This window comes from Erigeron canadensis, chromosome 5 (assembly GCF_010389155.1).
Source record: "Erigeron canadensis isolate Cc75 chromosome 5, C_canadensis_v1, whole genome shotgun sequence".
NCBI classification, from domain to species: Eukaryota; Viridiplantae; Streptophyta; class Magnoliopsida; order Asterales; family Asteraceae; genus Erigeron; species Erigeron canadensis.
In genome coordinates, this window is record NC_057765.1 from 24,447,600 (window position 1) to 24,464,096 (window position 16,497).

The following is a 16,497-nucleotide window of genomic DNA, read 5'->3' on the forward strand; positions in this document are numbered from 1 at the left end:
TGGCCAAACAATAACGAATCTAAACAAGAGCTAAACCAAATTTTTCAAGATGAGAAATTCTTGTGAAATAAACTTTAAAACTTCAAAAATATCTTCCTCCAAAACGTCCTACAACCTCTTTTTATGGTTGTTTATTCCTTTGGGCCAAGTATAAGCTAAGAGAACTTTAAAGTTCAAATGAACTTTAAATGAATGTTATAGATAAATGATAAAATTTATAACAACAAACACTTTTTCCAATATTGAATCTCAATTCAATAATAACACACAAATCTGCAGAACTATCAATCAATCCACACCAGCTAATCTGTTATGGATTTATTACCTAACTGATAATAGTTCTACTACAATCAAATTACCTAAAAAATAGATCGATCAAATAATAGAGATACAGGGGACAAATATAGGAATATATGAATGTGTATGAAAGTATGTGTATTTTATTTCTATTACTAAAACCAGGTCAAAGTATCTTTATATACTCAAGCACTCTTTCCTTATAGCATTCTGCACCTCCAACTTTCCAGCTTGTTACTTTAAGTCTAAATTTTAATAACCTGCACAACAAGAAATTAAACATACAAGTTTAGTCCTTAACCTTTGAGTAATCAGGTTAAGACTATAAGTTATATAATTTTAACACCCCCCTTTAGTCTTAACCTGAAATATATCAAACAACTTAAGTTTAGAACATAAATAGTTGTGTTGTTTTGTATCCAGTGCTTTTGTAAGTACATCTGCAATTTGATTTGTAGAGCTTATTTTCTGAGTAGTAATGACACCTTTTAAAATTTTTTCCCTTACAAAATGCAAATCAATTTCAAGGTGTTTTGTTCTTTCATGGAACACTGGATTAACAGCAATATTAAGTGCTGCATCACTATCACAGAAAACAGAGACTGGACTTAAACTATCACACTTTAAGTCCTTTAAGATTTTTAAAATCCAAATGATTTCAGAAGTGACTGAAGTAAGAGCTCTATACTCTGCTTCAGCAGAAGATTTTGAAATTGTATTCTGTTTCTTACTTTTCCAAGAAACTAAAGAACCACAAAAGAACATCAAACAAAGTTAAGTATTCAGTTAAAACCATATTTCCAATTTTAGTGATATAAGTCTCAGTTCCATTAGGATGTGACACTTTAATTTTAAGATGAGAAATGTCAACAACATTTACAAGAAACTTGTCAGAATAAGTCATATGCTGATTAGCACCAGAATCACAAATAAGACCTTTTGTAACAAGTTTAGCATGTAAAGTATTATTAGAACAAAAAAACCTGTTAAAATGTTTGTTAAAAAACCTGCTATTATTAACAAAAATACCTGACATATTTGCCTGAACACTTTTTCCATTTTCTGAATTGCTTTTGATTAAAGAAATAAGAGTTGTAAGTTGCTCTTCTGTAAAACCAGAAGAAGAAGAAGAAGAAGGCATGGAAGAAGACACATCTCTACCAACAATATTATTACTAGCCACATTCTTCCCTTTAAACTTCTTTTTACCAAAATCAGCAGGATAACCAATAAGCTTAAAACACTTATCAATAGTATGTCCATTAAATCCACAATGATCACAAATAACAGTAGAATTACTAGTTCTTTTAAAATTTTCTAGAAGCCTTATAACCATTTACATTAGATTTATTACCAAAATTTCTTTGAAAATTCATTTTAGGCACATTAGAAACAAACACAGAAGTTTGACCTTTATGAGATGAACCAGAAGCAACAATTCTATGCGACTCTTCACTAGAAATAATAGCATAAGCACTCCAAACATCAGGCAGAGGATCTTTGGTTAAAATAGTACTTCTAGTTTGCATATAAGTTTCATCAAGACCCATCAAAAACTGCATAAGTTTTATTAATTGATTATGCTTTTTAAAATCCTCAGCAGCATGACAAGTACATCTTGGTAATTTAACTAATGCATCAAACTGTTTCCACAAGGCATTCAACTTATGATAATATTCAGCTAAAAAAGTACTATTTTGACACATAGAATTAATCTTCATATGCAAATTAAAAGTAACAGACCCATCTACTTTATCATAAGTTTCTTTTAATTCTTCCCATACATGTGAAGCTCTTTTAGAGAAAATTTGACCAAGATACAATTCTTCAGATATTGAATTAAGAATCCATCCTAAAACAACAACATTAACTTTGTCCCATTGTCTGCCTAACACTTCATCAGTATTTGACCTTCTACAAGTACCATTAATAAATCCAGTCTTATTCTTACCTTCTAAAGCAAGAAGCATAGCACAAGACCACACATTATAATTTTCGGTCCCTTTTAGTTTAATTGAAACAACAGTTAAAGCAGCAGAATCATTAGGATGTAAATGCAAAGGATGACTAACATCAAGTTTGCTAATCCTAGTCACATTATCAGCAAAAGTATCAGACTCATAACTAGAACCATAATTTCTAACATTATCATCATCCATTTTAGCAAATAGTTCAGATCACAACAATCAACAAAGTAGATGAAACAGTTAATCTAAATTAACAGTGAGAACAAATAAGCAAGTTAATCTCAATTAACAACTACACACAAGTAATTAAACAAACAAAAAAATAAAGAAGAAAGAGTAAGAGAGTGCAAACAGTGCTATAGGATGAAGCAGAAGATGGAACCCTACTAGTTTATTGATTCACTTAGTCAATAAATGTAGCAGGATCATAACCAGATGATAACTTCACTATCCAATCGATTCACTTAGTCGATGAATAGAAAAATCAATAAATTTCTGCAGCAGAAGAAAAAAAAAACTTCAATTACCAGAAAGAATCGAAAGAATCTTCAAAAAACCCCAAATATTCTGAAACCCTAATTTTTCTCAAAAAATTAGAATTCCTTGATCAAAACTTAAATCTAACTCAAACGGTGATCAATTGATCATACGCCGTTACAGGAAATCAAACCCTAACTTAATATCCCCAATTTTGTTCGAAACCCTAGCCTTAAGATCCAGATCCGAATTGATAATAATAAAAAATTGATTTCAATTTCGAAAACTATTACTATTCGAAAACCTGTCTCTGATACCATGATAAAATTTATAACAACAAACACTTTTTCCAATATTGAATCTCAATTCAATAATAACACACAAATCTGCAGAACTATCAATCAATCCACACCAGCTAATCTGTTATGGATTTATTACCTAACTGATAATAGTTCTACTACAATCAAATTACCTAAAAAATAGATCGATCGAATAATAGAGATACAGGGGACAAATATAGGAATATATGAATGTGTATGAAAGTATGTGTATTTTATTTCTATTACTAAAACCAGGTCAAAGTATCTTTATATACTCAAGCACTCTTTCCTTATAGCATTCTGCACCTCCAACTTTCCAGCTTGTCACTTTAAGTCCAAATTTTAATAACCTGCACAACAAGAAATTAAACATACAAGTTTAGTCCTTAACATTTGAGTAATCAGGTTAAGACTATAAGTTATATAATTTTAACAATAAAGTTATATGATTTTAATTTAAAAATCAAGATTCTCTTAACTTTATCTATAAAGTTACTTAATTTTGGAAAATCTTTACCCATAGAGAAAACATGATTCACATCCTACAAACACGGACATTACAAAACCAATACCCACTTAATCTATTGTAATAATCCGAATAAAAGAAAGTATCAAGTACATCATCATTAATAATACTCCACATCATCATTAATAATACTACGTATTAAATTTACCGAAAAACAAAAGCATTTTCATGCTATCATTCGCCTTCGAGTAAATTTATTAATTACGAGTAATTATCAACCAAAACATACTCAAATATTTATAGCAAAAGAAGCAAATATTGAGTCACAATTCCTCAAACCAATGTTTTAAATACCGTCAGTATTACCGGTACCAGTGGGTACTCCGGTATTTTATGCCCGGTATTTTTCCGATATTTTCACTATTCCATACCGGCCGGTATTTCCGGTATTTTCGGTATTCCCGGTGTTTTCCGGTATTAGCACTCCAGTATTTCCGGTATTTTGAAAGAAAAAAAATTTTGAATTTTTTTAAAAATTATTTCTATGATTCTTTAATATTATTTTTGTTATTTGTAAACTTTAAAACTTATATTTTGTTATGAAATACCTAATTGGTATTATTTTTGAGTGAATTATAATTATATTTTGACTATTTTCGTTAAATTGTAACAAGTTTTGTAGAATTTTTATAAAAGAAATACATTAAATTAAATATAGTCGTACCGGCTTATATTTCTGGTAATACCGGAAAATTTTTCCACACCGGTATGACTAAAATACCGGTTTTTAAAACATTGCCTCAAACTAACAAAATCTGGAGAGAAACTTATACTCCCATCCCACTAATTGTGTCCACTTTTAAATTTTCTAAGTCAAAATTTTGCAACTTTGAACTTGAATATCTTTGTATGTGTTGTACAATCTTTGATGAAAATTATATAAATTAATTGAGTTTTACATATGTTTACATTGGTTAACTTTCATCAATTATTATATAAAATAAACAAAAATATTTAAGGTTAAAGTTTTAAAAAATTGACTTTGAAAACTTAAAACTGGACATATTTGGTGAGACAGAAAGGAGTATAAACATACAGAGACTCTACATAAGGGGATGCTATTCCGATCACTTTCTCACTACTCGGACAATCATTTAGCATCGAACTTTAGCAGCGATTTTGTACTTTCCGAAAACAACCTTTAACAACGACTTTGTCATTTCCGCTGTCACTTTTACCAGTGACGTCGCTGCTAAAATGTATGAACAAGTTTAAAACATTAAGTGAGCTAGGTGTGGTAGGTGTGAAATATTTAGTGATGTTTCCTTGCATTAATGTTTCATAACTAGATCACTTAATATTTTTTACCTACCACACCTACCTCATTTATTTTCTTTACATCTGACATATTTGCCAACATCCTTTTTAGTAATCATTTTTTTCTTTTGCAAATGGAGCTTTTTGATGAAACTGAGCCGAATCAATAGAAAACAACCTAGATCCAAGTGATGAATCTGATGATTAAAATTTTGAGTTTGACTATGCCAAGAAGCATTCTATAAATATTAGGTATGACGTATATGATTTTGTTCATACTTATTTTTTTCCATAAATAATTTTTGTGAATGATATGATTTTTTATTTGTGTTTACTATTTTAGACGTTTGACTCACGTAAAACACTAACGAACTAGGCTCAAAGAACAGGACGCGAGCTCGGTTTTGTGATAGTCAAGCGAAGATCTAATCAAAGGACACGTAGTGGTGTAGTTTGCAAAGTCTCGCTTGCTTGTCATCATGGTGGAACACATGATAAAATGGAGAACTAAAACTAAAGGTTCAAGGTCTAGAAAAACTAATTGTCCGTTTATGTTGGGAAGTCATGTGAATATTGATAATGGTTAGAGGATAAAGGTGATAGACTATATAAATAATCACCATTCATTAGGTTTAAGGTGTATATCTAAAGTTGAAAAAGATTTTATGGAATGGATAATGAGACTAGGTGGTAAAACGAACCGAATTTTAGTTCAGTTGGAAGAGAATTTCTAGAAAACAAATTCAGAATCAAAGATATAGAGTACATAATAAAAAGATGGGAAAAAGTGGTCGGGAAACTAAGGGAAACTCTAATGCAGGTTAGGTTGTCATTTCTACATTAATTTAAGGTAATTGAAGTGACATGTAAATTTCTATTTTTATTCATGCAATGAATGTTATGTTCCAGATGCTATAAGATGGTCAATAGATGTATCGTTACATCCCGTATCATTTGAGATATGCCGCGCACTCCCTTAGATTGTGAAAATGGATGCCACGTTCAAAACTAACATCTACAACATGCCACTTGTTGAGATTGTCGCTGTAACTTCAACATACAAGACCTTCAGCATAGCTTATGCTTTTATTAGAAGCAAACAGGAAGCTAGCTAAAAATGGGTCTCACAGTGTTTAAAGTCCACACTTGGTGAAGGCTTTGTTGTATGAGTTGTACTCACTGATAGGGAGAGAAGTCCTTGACAAATGCATGTCATGATTTATGGCCAAAAGCATTAGATACCACATATGGCAAAATATAAAAAACATAGTGAGCCAATGCTTTTGTTGAAAGGAGTTTGAGGACCTTTTCATCACTAGTGCATTACTCCCTAGTACATTTTAATATATTTAAATAAGATCAACTGATTTTTATAAAAGTGAATAGTTAAACTTGTTTATCTTCGAAACTGCACGTCGGCGTATTCCGTTGGATTTGATAGATATTTTCTCGAGAAAGCTTTTAACGTTGTCGACTTGTTTGCCAAGAAATGATAATTTGAAAGATTATGATGATGAAGAATATTTTGATGATGAATTGGATAATCTCAAAGTGACCCCTATGAGAAAAAAAACCCAAGCATATTCGGAAAAAACTTGATGACAAAAATAAAGGACATGCTCTATCCAGGAAAATGCCAGATCAAGGACCATGTCCTTCGGACACGCACATGTGGTAGACCTATCGGTTCGAAAAAGTTCAAAAAAGTATGTCCGACTTGACCAAGACACCCCGAAACACAGTGAGCACTCTTGAAAAGTCGAGGTCCGTGCAAAGGTCCTAACTTTATACAGAGGCAATGAGAGGGAGTCAACACCTAAATCAATCATGTATCACCTTATTACTACTCGAACCGGTGGTCTGAATCATCATGGTTGGTATATTCAAAAAAGATTAAATGATTTATAAAACTTATATATTGTGGAAACTGCAAATCGTTGCATTCCGTTGAACCATCATTCTCAAAACAACACAAAACGATATATAGTGAGTACGTGTCATCTCAATCTCGTTTTGCGGACCTAGGCATTTAACAGCAAGAAGAAACACGAGTTGTTTAGAGCACCTAATCAATTTCGCATATTATCGGTCCCAAACACCAAATGTTTTTCGCGAAAGGTCACCAGAATCGAAAATGTCCGGTCTGATGGAAATTATGGATTTTGAGCACTTTTTATTGTCTTGGGGTTAGTTGAAGACGAGTAATTCGAATGGGTTCAGAAAGAAATGTTGACCGAGTACGACAGCACGAAGAAAATCTATGACGAAACGTTTAGTGCGAACAAAGGGGGCCGACACATTGTGAGGTGTCAAGTGTCTTATCCACCGGGTGATTGTCCATAGAAAACTGGATGATGATACCAAATAGCCCTATTCTACATGCCAATAGGCTCGGTCTTATCATTAACTATATAAGCCTAGAAGGCTGCCAAATGGTGTTTCCTTTTTGGCGTGAGCCTAGAGACCTCTTGCGCAAATGGAAATCAGTTGCACTGGTAAATGGGAGTAGTCATTTTATCATGGTGCCATTGGATTATTTCCTTGTAACTCTACCATGACAAAATGATTGCTCCCATTTACCAGTGCAATTGATATTGGTTATTGGCACAAGATGTCTCCCGCCTCCCGTCAAAAAGGAAACACTTTCTTACTGCATTGTAGGCTTATAAAATTAATGATAAGCCCGAGCCTATTGGCAAACAGAATAGGGCCATTCGGGATCACCATACAATATTCTCGGGGACAACTACCTTGTGGATAAGACGCTTGACACCTCACATATGTTCGGTACCCTTTGTTCGTACCAAACATTTCGTCATAGAACTTCTTATTGCTATCGTACTAAGCCAGCATTTATTTTGGAACTCATTTGAAATACTCATTTTGATCTAGCCCAAGAGAACAACAAGTGCTCAGAATCCACAATTTCCATAAGGACCGAACATTTTTGATTCAGGTGACGTAATTGCGAAAAACATCTGGTATCTGGGACCGATAATATGTGAAATCTAATTAGGGTGTTAATCTGTCTGCGTACCCTATCGATTGAAAAGGGTATTAAAGACGAAAATGAGTAATTTAATTTAATTTTCTAAATGAGAAGTTACCTTAACTTCAACCAACAAGGAGTTAGCCTACTGGTTTTGAATTCAATATCTTGTACTCTTGTACTACATTTGACAGATGGGGATAGGGAAAGATTATAAATAAGGGTGTAATATCTTACGATAAAACTATAACTAAAAGGAAATGAAGTTGTTATTGAGCTAAGCTCAATGGTTGAATGATCATCTTCCATTGCATTGAGGTCTTGTGTTCAAATCTTGAGTAGGACATAAGAATTAAGTCCCTTTATGAGGGCTTGACTTGGGTATACTCAGGTTCAAGTCTGAGGGGGCAGGGTTTACTCCTATTAATCGTCGTGCCTTCGGGCGGATTAATAGGGGGTTTTCCCCCATCGGGTATCTGAAATAGGCATTTCTACTTTGAGTGAGCTCTCTAGCGCGGACCTGGTTAAGACAACGTATGCTAGACCTCTCGCTGTCGAATCGCGACATGAAGTTTTCAACGAAATTCACCTTTTAAAAAAAAGAGGAACTGAAGTTGATCCGATATTATGTAACATCTAAGTGATATGTATATTTTTAATTTATGTAAATAAATATATAATTAAAATTTTTATTTAATCTTTATTTTTATCTTTATATATACTAAAAGACAACTAACCTAATAGGTTATTAACCAATTATAGCTTTTGATTTTATCAAATTCAAAATTGATAATGTCATTATTAATTTAATTATAAATTAAAAATTCTAATAATTATTATCCAAATATATTAGTATCTATAATATAACCAAAAGAGAAGGTTGGTAGTACACTTGACACCCCTAATCTCCCTCTTTAAGTCTAATTCCCCTCCTTATTAATTCTCTATTTTTAATATTTATTAAATAAATGGCTAATTTTTTTAATATTTACATAAAAAAATAAAAACTTGGTTGAAGTCATGTTTTATGATAAACCATATAGAAAAGAACAAAATGTTCAGTTAATTGATCACACATGAAACATGATTTATATTTATTTTTTAACATATGAATAAAAATATTTTGTAAATAGAAACTACCAATAAACTAAAACAGGATTGACATGTTCTTGAAATGACACGTAGCGTAATTTTTGATCGACATGTGTTCTTTTAATTTATTTATATTGTTAAATTAGCTTTTTTAGTTGTATATAAATTCAATTTCCTTAATAGACTTAGAACTAAACTCTAAATGGCTTATTTATACAAAAGATATTATTATAACCTTATTTAATTGATCGTTAACTTTCTCATTAATAAATCGTCTCTTTTTCTCTCTCAATTTTTCAACTTCTATTACTTATATTAATTATAATAAGTTATTAACATGAAAATTTCAAAATTTTGAGTTTACGATCCAAAATTACATGGCTATTTGTCATCATCCGCTATGTTTACAAGTTCCGATTTTGATGTGGTTCTAAAAGTTTAAGGTGAATCCAAAATTCTAACTAAACATATATTATATTTATCATTACTGTTTATTATCATTTAGCTCCGCACATCGATTTACTTTAACCACAATTCATTTCATACTCACAAATCACGTATGAGGCATATTCAAATTTCTTTATGATATAATCTATATAGTTACCGTACATCGTACGTGTATTAGGACTAGTAATATCTATATTAATGCTTGTAAAAATAAATCTTACAAATTTACACTTTTTTGTTTTTTTATCAACAATTTATACTTTTTACCTTCACTAAATACTTAATTTATAATTATTTTAATATACACTTTTTTGTTTTTAATCACAAATTTACACTTTTAACCATTAATTATAATATAATAGATAAAAAATAATAACTGATATATATCGAATAGAATAATAGCTAATATATAATCGATAGAATAATAGTTATTATACATCTTAATTATACGTTCAATCATATAGATATATAATAATTTACTAAAAAATAAATAAAATCTAATGTAAATATATTAAGATTTTAAAAGTAACTGTACTATTATCTTGTTTTTTGAAGTATTGATAAATGAACAGGTAAGCCAGTTTTATTAATATATTATTCATAAGATGTATTTATCTTAAAAGTTAACTGCAAATTTATTTATTAACATGGCAAAAAAATATATTGCTCAATCCATTATTCATTAATTCCGAACTTTGGACATCTACTTGAAAAAGGAGCATTCCGATTAATCTCAAACTTTCAAGTAAAATTCACCCACTCAATGTTTCTGTTATCTAAACATGCATGTAAGCTCAACTTTTTGGATGAAACATCTTTCTTAATTTTTAATTACGTGCTTAACATCTTTAAGAATTATTTTTTGGCTATTTTTTTAAGTTAATAAGACTTTTTAGCTTGCATAGAGCTAAACTTTGATAATAATCTAATCCCTATAACAATGTAATCCCGTGTATCTGACACGAGTCTAAAATCTAATTAACATATAAAAATTATTAATATAATTAAAGTTTTATTAGTATACTCCTAAGTCCTATCATGTTCATCCATCTTTCTATTGCTCCAATTAAGTATTAAACAACTATAAAACATAATTATTTCACATGACGTCATAAATAATTTTTTAATTAGAAGTGATAATTTATCTATTTTATTATCATCAAAAATTAATCCATTTTTTAAAATTTAAGACTGTAGAAAGTCTCATAACATTTATAATATTTTTCTAATCTAATAATATTTATGAAAATTCTCTAATTTAATATAGTTATACATTTAAAAAATATACACTAACTATTATTAAATTAAATTAATCACTGAATATATAAAATATATAACAAAATAACATCATATAAGTATTATTTGATATTTACTAACAACATTAAATATAATACACTCTTTTGTATATCCTTTTTAAATATACTAATCATATATGAGTATTTATTAATATTTAACATATCTCTACTCCCTTATAAAGTAAAAGACCTTTTTTTTAAATATTTAGTAATGTAACACGCATCGTTTAAAAATACGGATTTTCATAAATTTTCGCCTAACGGCGTTAAGAGATAGCGGAAACAACTTTAAAAGTCCAAACCAACAAAATCTGTTTGGTTCATCTATTAAATGGTGTTACTAGCAATATCATCAAAATAAGTTCAATTGGAAACCCACCGGTTGCCCAACATTAAACAACCGACAACATTGTCAATACAAGTCATTACTATCTAAACATAAAGCAAATGTTTAAAGCGAGAAGCCACTATGGGTAAACTATAGTCAGCTTCAAGATAATCTACCCATGCCCCAAATATTCTCACATCTACCTGCTCACGAATGTTGGAGCTGAGGGCACAACACATTTTAAAAGAGCAAGTGTTAGCTAACGAATTAGCTAAGTAAGATAACACATCATTAATAAAACATTTGTCCATTTAAACATTATATAAAAGTCATATGAAATCGTTAAGGCATATATCACATCAATGCATCACATCCATCCATAACATATAATCGCATCAAATATCATCATAATAGGTTGAATCACCCTGGATGTGCCTAGTCATCTTTTACTTCACATATAACATATAAACATCATCGTATAGTGTGACATAAGTCACTTACATTAGGCGTGACATAAGTCACACATCACATGTAAGGTGTAAGTTTGTGTGTAGGCGGTCATAAGACCTAACAGGGAACCTCACACCCGACTGGATAGATAAGCCTGACGGCGGTCCATCAATGTCGTTAAGGAATGACAAGCCAATCCAGGAGTAGTCTATATGTTCAAAGACATTGGTGGGTAATCACGCCACCCAGAGATACTCATACCACTTAATTATGTTGCAAGGAGCCAACCAAGCAACCACATATACGCACCCACCTGGCAAGGGCAAGCACGAGTTAAGCTTAACACTTTCACATCAATTACGAGCTTGATTTACATCACATATAGTTTAGGTGTCCACGTCACCTGAACATCAAAGGGGGCGGTTCTAGGGCTAAAGAAGAAGAATGAATTTGATTTTGGGGCTAATGGTCTGATTAGTAACCTTTAATCACGTTTTTGAGTTACCACATATGTCAAAAATAGTCCCTAAACATCCTTATGGCTCATTTTAGGCTAAAATGACCTGTTGGGAATACATACAACACATCAAACACTTTAAGCACCTCTAAAGGCTTATAGAATATACCTGTAAGGGCTCGAAGTATTACGGAAATTATATAGCACAAGGTGGAATTATCGTAGAACATAAACTACATAAAAATTAAGGATTCGGATAATCCAAGCCAACATTTAAGGTGCAAGATACAAAGTAAACAAGAAGTCACGAATGAGAAGTAAAACGAGTCATTACAACTAATTTCATAAGTACTAAACTTAAAACCCTAAATGGACAATGGATCACGGATCCATGGGTGTCCCAATCCAAGCTCTAGCAGAAACGACAAGTAGCCAATCAATACTCCAACTTCACATGGATACCTGAAAAGTGCACTAAACAAAGTCAACACTAGGTTGGTGAGTTCGTAGTGATGGGTCACAAGGAGCCATCGATAATAATCACAATACATATAAGGAAGATCAAGCATACAAGTAGCCTTCACGTACCACACTATCAACCCATCAAGATTTCACGTTATAAACAAGCGTGTAATGGTAAACACATATAATGCCAATGCCAAATAGGAATTGTATGCATGTCAATGTCATAATGCGTATGATATGCATGCCAAAGTTGTGATTCGTATGATATGTATGGCCATCTATGCAACGATACCCACATGTCATCATGACCAATGTGGCATCTCAAAAATTCTTCGGCGTATATACGTCTATATACCCGATCAACACCGGTGCATACGTCTATACCCCCGGATGAACATTGTCTCAACAGACAATCATCTCATCAAATGCATGCTTACGTACCCCGGGGAGCGAACAGCCCCGCACACGATTCCCCGCAAGGGTGCGAATGTTCTCGCTCACGTTTCCCATACAAGTGGGGCTACGTATATCTCAACAATAACCAACCAATGCAATCGCAAATGCATTTCCCCAAAAAGCCCCAAGCCTTGGTTTACCACAAAGACCAACATACTAGCCAATAGCCATATCAAAGCTTAAGTGTGTTGCCTCTATCATAATTTCATCAATAATCATCCATCAATCCAACCATCTAATCAAACGATACATACATTCACTTAAGAGGGCTTGCTTTCAAAGAGTCCTTGATGTTTGTATACAGGGTCACCCGCAGCCTTCCCACCACATCTCAAACCTTTTGAAAGCAAAGTCGACTTCCATGTATGTACATATATCCTAAATAACAACAATATTCCAAACATATGCATAATCCATCAAACAATCCATCAATCAATCCACAATTCAATCAACATTCGATCACACAATATTTAATCATAACGAGTGAAAATAAATTAAATAAAATCATCAACCATCAATAAATCAATCAAACAATTAAACACGTAAGGGTGCACTTTCCAGCCCGAATCTCAAGCGAGTAGGGAACTACGGAACTCACCTTGATTTAGCAACAACAAGTTAAGGTCAAGCTATGAATGTCCAACAATCCTCAAATGTCCACAACCTAACAATATATGTCACAATACAAGCCATGGTCAATACTAGTTAGACTATACCATGATTTCTTCAAGGGTGTTTTAGAAGTGATACAAGAGCATTTAAACAACCAATGAAGAGTTTAGTTAAACATGGTTCAATGACTTAATTAGTACCAAAATTTGACATAAAATCAAAGTTCTTGGAATTGAGTTTTAATAATTTTGTTGACCTTATAATGATGATATAAGACTAATAAACAAGTTTTGGATCATTGTGGACGATGTAGCGGATGATCCGGCGGATGGTCGGATGAACACGGATCATCCGACAGTTTATCAAGAGCGTCCGCAGATTTCAATGAATAAGAAAAATGGGTTTTGACCTAAAAATCAGCAACCTTAGAAGCCAAATCCGGTTACCAAACTCTAACACAACCAAATTCAAGTATATTCACCCCATAAAAACATACCAATTCACAAACCCACTTCCGATTTATCAAGCTTTGATTTGAAACCCGTTTTTGACCAAAAACAACCATTTTACACTTGATTCGACCACAAATCGTTTAGATGTATTACAAGGAAGTATTCTACAATGTAAGAGGAACATTTTGAGCTAAAGATTACTTACCAATTTGTACCGGAGCTTCAAATTCGTTTTTGGAGCCTTAAAGTGGATAAACACTTAATTTAACCCAAATTACTTGAAGTTTGAAGATTAGGAAATGATATTTAACTATTTTCTAACACTTTGATGTTTACTAGAGCCTTAGATTCGAAATTTATAGAAGAAAAGATTAGTGTGTTTTGTGTGTGTTCTTGAGATTGAGAAAGAAATGAGAGAGAGAGTGTGTGTATGTGTGTAAGAGAAAGAGATAAGAGGGAAATGAGAAAGAGAAAGGAGGGAGGGAGGGTTTTGTTCCCCCTTAACACTCTCGCAACTAGATCCAACTTCTCCCGAGCAATTATTCGTTTCATTACAACTTTTGACTTGAGACTCGTTCAAATATTTCATCGACAAAATCAAACATATTCTGAAATTACGCTTCTAACGACTATTCACATGCTTATCTTTTCATTACAAATGTTTATTTACTTCAATTTAACAAATTTTCGTTTTACAAGTTCGCTAGCGTTGACCGGTCAAAATGGCGGATATTACAATACCTTAAACACATTAGCACATCAATCATTAAGGCATTAAAGCCTTACACATTTAGCACATTAAACACATATAAGCATTAAATCATCAAAAGACTTAACGGAAACGTAATGTTGACTTAACGATTCAAGTCGACTGTTAACGGAAACGTAATGTTGACTTAACGATTCAAGTCGACTGTTAATTGAAAAGTTCAGGATGTTAGAATTACCTCCCCCTTAAGAGGATTCTGTCCTCGAAATCACTTCAGTATGAAATAGGTGGGGATAGTTCTCCCGCATCACGGACTGAGTTTCCCAAGTTAAGCTCTCTCTCCACGAGTATGCTTCCATATTACTAGTACAAGATCAATGTTCTTCTTTCGAAGTCTCTTTTACTTTCGGCCAAGAATCTCGATCGATTCATCTTTAATCTTCTTCTTATCGACATAATGCTTTTGGCGATTATGAGCAACACATAAGGCTTCTTTAGCAACATTCGCTTTATCAGCCGTTATTTGTCCAATTTCCGGTTCGGCAAGTTGCCTTTCACCCGGCTCCAACCAACAAATAGGCTTCAAATCAGCATACATCTTTTTTGCACCTGGATGAACGGAATATCGGGACCTATGGGCTTCCTCTAACACTATCTTTCGGTTGCCACCAAATAAAGGTACCCTAATTCGGCCTTTGTAAGTTTAAAGGCCACAACTATTCACTTCCATCACTTCGGTTCTTTTTACCAATACCTTCCTTGTTCACATTAGCATCCAAAAGAGCTCCAACCTGAGCTGACTTGATGAGTTCAAGCAGCTCAGATTCAACTCGAGTAACCATAGCATATTACTAGTAGCTTGCCCTTTTTCTACTCAAAGCATCCGCCACCACGTTAGCTTTACCCGGATGGTATTTCATTTCACAATCATAATCCTTCAAAAGTTCCATCCATCGCCTTTGTCTCACATTCATTTCCTTATGTGAGAACACATATTGCAAACTCTTATGATCGGTGTACAAGGTACACTTAGTTCCATATAAGTAATGTCTCCACGACTTCAAAGCAAACACTACAACAGCCAATTCTAAATCATGGGTCGGGTAGTTCTTTTCATGAGGCTTCAACTGACGTGAAACATAAGCTATAACATTGTCTCTTTGCATAAGAACACAACCCAAACCTGAAATAGAAGCATCACTATAAACAACAAGATCATCGGTACCTTCGGGTAAGGCAAGGATCAGAGCTTCACATAACTTTGTCTTTAACATTTGAAAGGCCTTTTCTTGAGCTTCACTCCACACAAACTTCATCCCTTTCTTTGTCAATTCGGTAATAGGCTTAGCTATATGAGGGAAATCTTGAATAATTCTCTGGAAACACGCTAAACCAAGAAAACTCTTGATCTCAGTAGGAGTCTTAGGCTACTCCCACTTCAATACGACTTCAATCTTGGAAGGGTCAACTTTAATTCCCTCTGAAGAAATAACGCGCCTAAGGAAATGAACTTCCTAAAGCCAGAATTCGCATGTGGAGAATTTGGCATAAAGCTTATTCTCTCTATGGACTTCAAGAACAACCCTTAAATGCTCACGATGTTCGGCTTCAATCTTTGAATATACCAAGATATCATCAATAAAACACTCACGAAATGATCCAAGAATGGGCGGCAAACATGATTCAAAAGATCCATAAAAGTAGCCGACACATTTGTCAAACCAAAAGGCATGACTAGAAACTCATAATGACCATACCGAGTACGGAAGGTTGTCTTAGTTACACTTTTCTCCTCAAATTTTAATTGGTGTTACCCAGAACGTAAATTGATCTTGGAAAAGTAAGAAGTACCTTGCAATTGGTCAAAGAGATCCTCAATGCGAGGAAGAGGATATTTATTC